Raw genomic sequence first — 8,659 nt, forward strand, 5'->3', positions numbered from 1 at the left:
GGCTACTGTCCAGAGTTAAATTTTTAGTTGATATCCATCTCCATAACTATATCACATAATTCATATTATTTTATGTTTCATATCGGAGAGGGATTAGACAACCTCAGAAGTATAGAGTTATTGCTGAATATTGAATTTTATAAAGATCTGAACCTTTTTATTACTGATAAAAAGCAAAGTGTCTATAAATGAAACGATTCTTACAAGAACTATGATGTTGTAAGTGGAGTGCCCCAGAGAGGGTCTGGCCCACTCCTTGTTTTGTAAACAAAGAAATCTGCATTTAGAGACATTTAATAACAATCCTAACTGATAGAAAGTGGAATATTAGATAAAACATCTCCTGAATTCTTTCTACTATACTGTCTTAAATGTAAAAAATGATCACGCTTTTTGTATCAGATAGTAATCATTTCTGAACCCAAACAGACAGGAAGAAACACTGATGGAAAGAAAAACATCATTTTTAAGGTCATGGGAGATAAGCTCCGAGCTTTTAGTAAAAGTGTTTCAAAGTTCCAGATTCACATTTGATAAACAACCATAAAGTATTGTTTTCTTCAACATGATTTTTCAATGATTCTAAGACCAATCTGTGAAAAAAATGAAAGATGATGAAAATGAATCAGGAAGATACAAAGCAGCATTACCCATTTTATATAACCTTGTTTCTTAAGAATGGAGGGGTCAAAAAATGTGAACAATAGATTATGAAAGAAAAAGAGTCGTATCTATATTAGGTGTTGTTAATCACCCATATTTGTGTGATCCTTTTTGGCTTCAAATTTTCAACTACTTTATCTTTACTTGTTTCACTTTTTGCTTCTCACAAAAGGTGGTATTTAACTGAGAAACATAACCTGGTTCTATATATAACATGATCTAGAAAAAGTAGGGCAGTTGATGTCAAGGCGACACAAAAACTGCTGTTATCAGCAAACCCTAAATTTCTCAAAGGAATAAAGGCAATTTTCTTTAAGAGTCTCACTCTGAACCTACACTTAGGTAATTTTTTAAAGGGACAATTGGTTTATCAAACTCCCATCCTTCTTTTCTCCTGGTTCCAGTAAAGATGGCTCCAAAGTAAGGGTTATTTAAACAGCCCCTTCTCATAGGGCAGATGTGGACCTTCTCTTCCTTGCAAGCCGTTCCTAATTTAAGGGCCCATCAGATGTTGCTTTTTTCACGCTGCCTCTATTGCAGTTGACGGAGAAGACAACTCCCATACTCTAGTCTTCTAACAATTTGGATATCTCCTTAACTCGAATTAGTAGGTGAGCACAAATTGAAAATAACATTTACTTGCCACCTAGCAGGTGGAAGAAAGGCAGTTTTTTGTTTTGTTTTGTTTTTTTAAACCACAACCAAAAACAAATTAGGAAAGGCATTACTTTTGTTGGGGAGGAAGAAATTTTCCTCTACCCTTCTAGGTTCTTCTGGTTGCTCTAAGAATTAAATTGACATGAGACAGATTAACAGGAGAAAATCAAACCAAAGCTTAGTAACATGTACACATGGGAGAAACCCAGGAAAAGTGAGTAACTCACCAGAATGGCTGAAACCCTCACCTTAAATACCACCTTCAGCTGAAGACAAAAGAGGATGTTGTGGGTAGTGGTTTGGAACCTCAAAGGGGAGGAAGGCAATGCACATGGAGATGGAAAAGTAAATGTTTGGTAAATAAATGTTTGCTGAGCCTTGGAGAAATGGGGCACAGAGAGGACCCTGATCTCTAAGGGTTTCCCCTTCCACACCTAGCCCCTATTCATTACAGAGATCTCTGGTGACAGCTCTCTTTCTGTAGTAGGCCCTCTATGTAAATCCTTTTAGGCTGTTAGCAGGAAGGTCAAAGTTTCTTCCTGAGTCTTTGAGCCTTGATTGTTTTCAGCTCGAAATAAGCCACACACCAAAGAGACATTTTAGGGCGGCAAATTTTGTTCCCCTAAGCTTTTGTTTTCCTTTTCATATTTTCAGGAAAAAAGGACATAGCAGGTGACAGAGTAAAACCAAGGAATCATTGAACAATAAAGAGCAAGGAATCAAAAAAGTAGCCATATATATTTATGTAGTTGTATATATGCACATCTGTATGCTTGTATTTGTATATATGTGTGTGTATACATATATAATATTAAAGAGGGAAGAAACTTTAGAGAGAGAGAGATGATAACATTTTCCCCATTTTATCATTGTAACTAAGGTCAAGCCACCTTGAATTTAATCTAGTTTATGCCTAAAGTATAAATATAAAAAATTCCAAGCTGTTCTGAGGCAAACATGGAAGCATATGAAATGCTAGTCTGAAATCTGATATTTCAGATTTCAGTGACTTAGGAGTTGAGATTGCAAAGCTACAGCAGTGGTCTTAGACTTTGCAGAGCAAATAAAAAAATAGATGCATAAAACAATTGCAACCAAAGATATAAAATGATCTTTCTTAAAGGCTTATGAAATGGCCCATTTAAGAAGAAAAAAGTTATTAACAATGTCAAATAAATTGGTCTCTTGATTTTTAGGAATTTGTGTTGTTTCCTATGAATCTTTCTCAAAACCACAACACACATTTCACCAAATTGTCATAGTGAAATGACTTGATGATTTAAAGTATTGATAAACAATTAGAAAAATTAAGAATATTCATGGCTTAAATATATAATAGAGGGATACTGAACTAAGAATAAATATCGGTAATTAGCTTTATAAGGCTCACAAGTCTACATATTTTTCATTCACGTCTACAAATTTTAACATGATCGCGGGACCTACACAGCCACGCAAAAACATCAGAGGACTTAAACATCTTCGCTTTTGAAAGATTTAGTGTAATGTTTGAGCTAAAACTTGACCATTTTTTATAAAGCAGCAACTGCATGCTACTTTGAAAATGCTTTAAATTTGGATATCTTTACAGAAGTTGCACATAGTGAAACACAGTATTCCTGTTAAATTCTTGTAGAGAGTGCAGTCCCTGGAGTCAGCTGGGGCTGCGGTTGGAAGACAGTCCCTAACTTCTGTCATTCATGAGCTCGCCAGTAACTCGGCCCCCGAGCTAAACACTCCCACAGGGAAGTAAAGGTAAGAGAGGAAGGGAAGGGAGCAGTGGGAAGGTCCATTGACTGCCCTTCAATTTCCTGAAATTGCCCACTTAGAATTCTTATTTCGACGTTACAAGCCTCACCACCTCAAGTGTGAAGCCTGAGTGTGCTGAGCTGACATAAGGTACAGGGCAATCTCCCTCAGCGCTGCATGTTCAGGAAAAAGGAGGGACCATCTACCTTGAATAGAGAGAGCAGCCACATGGAGGTGGGTGCCTGTGGTACCCACAAGCCAAACATAGGTGTGCACCTTTATCATGAGGATGGAGGAGGAGACGCTGGCCACGGGAGCATCTTAAAAGCAGGCTGTCTGACTGTTTCATCCGTGTGAGCATCCGGCCCTTCCACATGTCAGAAGCCTGGCTAAAGGAACTACATTCAAAACCTCCCCATTTACTTCTTCTTACAAACATCTTTTTAAAAATAATGTTTGTTTGTTTATGTGAATCATCTGGAAAATCAAATGATATATCTTGATGTTCTTAAAACAAGAAGACCTCCTTTAAGTTTCATGTAATGTTTCTGAAAAACAGAAGGATTAAAATCCTCCGTGTGTGAAAGCATTTAGCTAAGGGATATTACTCTCTTTTATAGAGCATGGTGTTCTAGGCAGATAGTAGCTTTTTCTTAGCAATTCAGACTATTGTGAATTTAAAGGCTTGGGTCAAAAAGTAAAAGGCATTTGAAGCTAAAATGATCCAGTGTCCTCTCATCCAAAGCACAGGTAGACTGTAAATAACATGCATTGTTACCTTGGCTGTGGAGCAAAATTAGTCTGGAAAAACCCAAGTGTGTAAAATATGCTTTAAAATTTTTCTCTCATATAATTGCCATGCTTCCTTTGTTATCAATGTAGAAAATCTATGCAGTTTCTCCTGGTTATTTAGTATTCTATAACATGTTTTATTCCCATTTCCTTTGGTTTCGGATGTAAAGCATGTACTTCGGGCTAGCACAAACAGAGAGACGATATATTAGAATATTATTCAGATCCCAGCTGAAGTGACTCAGGCCTTTGAGTTTTAAATAAAATGGTTTTGATTACTGTATCCTGTAATTCTGTGGGCAATTCGACGCCCTCACAAGTATGTGCAATTTCCAGGACTGACACTTGTTCCACATTCTGGTACCCAGTATTTCATTCTCAATTTAAGGTTCCTCTCCCTCTCTCTCTCCTCTCTGTGCCCACATAGATGTGTAGCTCCACCTCTTTAATTCAGAACAAACAAAAACAAGCCTTTATACAAGGCATTTTGCAGTATGACAGACTGTAGGGAAGTTTGGGGTTGTAATGGGGATGAACGCACCAACAGTTATAAATATTAGATGTCACCCTCTCTCTCTCTTTGTAGCAGTCATTTACTGACACCCAGGAGGATCAGCTTCTCTTCCTCAAGACGTTCTCACCTTTGTACTTCCCTTCCTTCATTAAGCAGAATAACTGAGCTCCGTACTTTCCACTCAGTTCTCTTTCCTTTGTATGAACGTGCCCTGATAAGGCACATCCATCAAGAGCCTTCTTCCACCTCCGTTTCTTAAAGGGAAAGGAGCAACATAACAATGTTTTTTCTGTCTCTTGGTGGTACTCACTATGGTCACTGGTGCTGTCCCTGAAATATTTCTGACTTTCCTCCTCTCCAGATACATGGTGGGGTTGTACTTCTAGGCCTCAGTGGTTTCACGTGATTCATGAAACAATGTAACATGTTCTGAAAAATGAGTCACGATTGGTGAATGTCACTTCTGAGCAGGAGCATTTAATTTCCACTGTGAGACCCTCTCTCTTCCCCCCGCCAGGTACCAGCAATGCTTGCCAGGCAGGTGCCTCGGTGCACCTTGAGTGACTGCGAGAAGGAAACACATCTGCTGACCCACAGTAGGGGTGTTGTGTACGATATGAACCAGGAGACCTTCAAGATGGCGGAGGAGTAAAATGCCAAGATCACCTTCCTCCCCACAAATATATCAGAAATACATCTACACGTGGAACAACTCCTACAGAACACCTACTGAACGCTGGCAGAAGATCTTAGACCTCCCAAAAGGCAAGGAACTCCCCCACGTACCTGGGTAGGGAAAAGAAAAAACAGAGACAAAAGAATAGGGACGGGACCTAAACCAGTGGGAGGGAGCTGTGAAGGAGGAAAGGTTTCCACACACTAGAAGCCCTTTCGCAGGAGGAGACTGCGGGTGGCTGAGTGGGGGTGGGGGGAGCTTCGGGGCCGCAGAGGGGAGCACAGCAACAGGGGTGCGGAGGGCAAAGCGGGGAGATTCCCGCACAGAGGATCAGTGCCTAGTGGCACTCACCAGCCCGAGAAGCTTGTCTGCTCACCCGCCGGGGCGGGTGGGGGCTGGGAGCTGAGGCTCGGGCTTTGGAGGTCAGATCCCAGGGAGAGGACCAGGGTTGGCAGTGTGAACACAGCCTGAAGGGGGTTAGTGTGCCACGGCTAGCCGGGAGGCAGTCCGGGGAAAAGTCTGGAGCTGCCGAAGAGGCAACAGACCATTCTTTTGGGGTGAGCGAGGAGAGGGGACTCAGAGGACCACCTAAATGAGCTCCACAGACAGGCGGGAGCCACAGCTAGCAGCGCGGACCCCAGAGATGGGCATGAGATGCTAAGGCTGCTGCTGCTGCCACCAAGAAGCCTGTGTGCGAGCACAGGTCACTCTCCACACCTCCCTTCCGGGGAGCCTGTGCAGCCCGCCACTGCCAGGGTCCCGGGATACAGGGACAACTTCCCCGGGAGAACGCACGGCACGCCCCCGGCTGGTGCAACATCACGCCAGCCTCTGCCACCACAGGCTCGCCCCGCATCCGCACCCCTCCCTCCCCCCGGCCTGAGTGAGCCAGAGCCCCCGAATCAGCTGCTCCTTTAACCCCATCGTGTCTGAGAGAAGAACAGAAGCCTGAAGGCGACCTACACACAGAGGCGGGGCCAATTCCAAAGCTGAGGCCCGGGAGCTGTGAGAACAAAGAAGAGAAACGGAAATCCCTCCCAGAAGCCTCAGGAGCAGCAGATTAAATCTCCACAATCAACCTAATGTACCCTGCGTCTGTGGAATATCTGAACAGATAAGGAATCATCCCAAAATTGAGGTGGTGGACTTTGGGAGCAACTGTAGGCTTGGGGTTTGCTTTCTGCATCTAATTTGTTTCTGGTCTTACATTTATCTTAGTTTAGTATTTAGAGTTTATTATTATTGGTAGATTTGTTTATTGATTTGGTTCTTTTCCTTTTTTAGTATAGTTTTCAGCGCTTGTTATCATTGGTGGACTTCTTTTTTGGTTTGGTTGCTCTCTTTTCTTTTTTTATTTTTAATACTTTAAAAAAATTTATTTTAATAAATTAATTTTTTATTCTGCTTTTTTTTCTTTCTCTCTCTCTCTCTCTCTCTTTCTCTCTCTCTCTCCCCCTCCCTCCCTCCCTCTCTCTTTCTTTCTTTCTTCTTTTCTTTCTTATTTTCTCCCTTTTCTTCTGACCCAAGTGGCTGACAGGGTCTTCAAACTCCAGCTGGGTATCAGGCCTGTGCCTCTGAGGTGGGAGAGCCGAGTTCTGGACACTGGTCCACTAGAGACCTCCCAGCTCCATGTAATATCAAACAGCGAAAATCTCCCAGAGATCTCCACCTCAACGTTAAGACCCTGCTCCACTCAAAAACGAGCAAGCTACAGTGTTGGACACCCTATGCCAAACAACTAGCAAGACAGGAACACAACCTCATCCATTAGCAGAGAGGCTGCCTAAAATCATACTAAGGTCACAGACACGCCAAAACACACCACTGGACATGGTCCTGCCCACCACAAAGACAAGATCCAGCCTCATCCACCAGAACACAGGCACTAGTCCCCTCCACCAGGAAGCCTACACAACCCACTGAACCAACCTTAGCCACTGGAGACAGACATCAAAAACAACGGGAACTACGAACCTGCAGCCGGCAAAAAGGAGACCCCAAACACAGTAAGATAAGCAAAATGAGAAGACAGAAAAACACACAGCAGATGAAGGAGCAAGGTAAAAACCCACCAGAACAAACAAATGAAGAGAACATCGGCAGTCTACCTGAAAAAGAATTCAGAGTAATGATAGTAAAGATGATCCAAAATCTTGAAAAAAGAATGGAGAAAATATAAGAAACATTTAACAAGGACCTAGAAGAACTAAGGAGCAAACAAACAATGATGAACAACACAATAAATTAAATTTAAAATTCTCTAGAAGGAATCAATAACAGAATAACTGAGGCAGAAGAACGGATAAATGATCTGGAAGATAAAATAGTGGAAATAACTACCACAGAGCAGGATAAAGAAAAAAGAATAAAAAGAATTGAGGACAGTCTCAGAGACACTGGGACAACATTAAACACACCAACGTTCGAATTATAGGGGTCCCAGAAGAAGAAGAGAAAAAGAAAGGGACTGAGAAAATATTTGAAGAGATTATAGTTGAAAACTTCCCTAATATGGGAAAGGAAATAGTCAAGTCCAGGAAGGGCAGAGAGTCCAATAAAGGATAAATCCAAGGAGAAACACGCCAAGACACATATTAATCAAACTATCAAAAATTAAATGCAAAGAAAAAATATTAAAAGCAGCAAGGGAAAAAAAACAAATAACATACAAGGGAATCCCATAAGGTTAACAGCTGATCTTTCAGCAGAAACTCTGCAAGCCAGAAGGGAGTGGCAGGACATATTTAAAGTGATGAGAGGAAAATACCTACAGCCAAGATTACTCTACCCAGGAAGGATCTCATTCAGATTCAACAGAGAAATTAAAGCCTTTACAGACAAGCAAACGTTAAGAGAATTCAGCACCACCACACCAGCTTTACAAAAAATGCTAAAGGAACTTCTCTAGGCAGGAAACACAAGAGAGGGAAAAGACCTACAATAACAAACCCAAAACAATTAGGAAAATGGTAATAGGAACATACATATCGATAACTACCTTAAATGTAAATGGATTAAATGCTCCAACCAAAAGACATAGACTGGCTGAATGGATACAAAAACGAGACCCATATATATGCTGTCTACAAGAGACCCACTTCAGACCTAGGGACACATACAGACTGAAAGTGAGGGGATGGAAAAAGTTATTCCATGCAAATGGAAATCAAAAGAAAACTGGAGCAGCAATTCTCATATCAGACAAAATAGACTTTAAAATAAAGACTATTACAAGAGACAAAGGACACTACATATGATCAAGGGATCAACCTAAGAAGAAGATATAACAATTGTAAATATTTATGCACCCAACATAGGAGCACCTCAATATATAAGGCAAATGCTAACAGCCATAAAAGGGAAAATAGACAGTAACACAGTCATAGTAGGGGACTTTTTAACACCCCACTTTCACCAATGGACAGATCATCCAAAATGAAAACAAATAAGGAAACACAAGCTTTAAATGATACATTAAACAAGATGGACTTAATGGATATTTATAGGACATTCCATCCAAAAACAACAGAATACACTTCTTCTCAAGTGTTTATGGAACATTCTCCAGGATAGATCATATCTTGGGTCACAAATCAAGACTTAGTAAA

Source organism: Phocoena phocoena, chromosome 1 (genome assembly GCF_963924675.1).
Source record: "Phocoena phocoena chromosome 1, mPhoPho1.1, whole genome shotgun sequence".
Taxonomy (NCBI): Eukaryota; Metazoa; Chordata; class Mammalia; order Artiodactyla; family Phocoenidae; genus Phocoena; species Phocoena phocoena.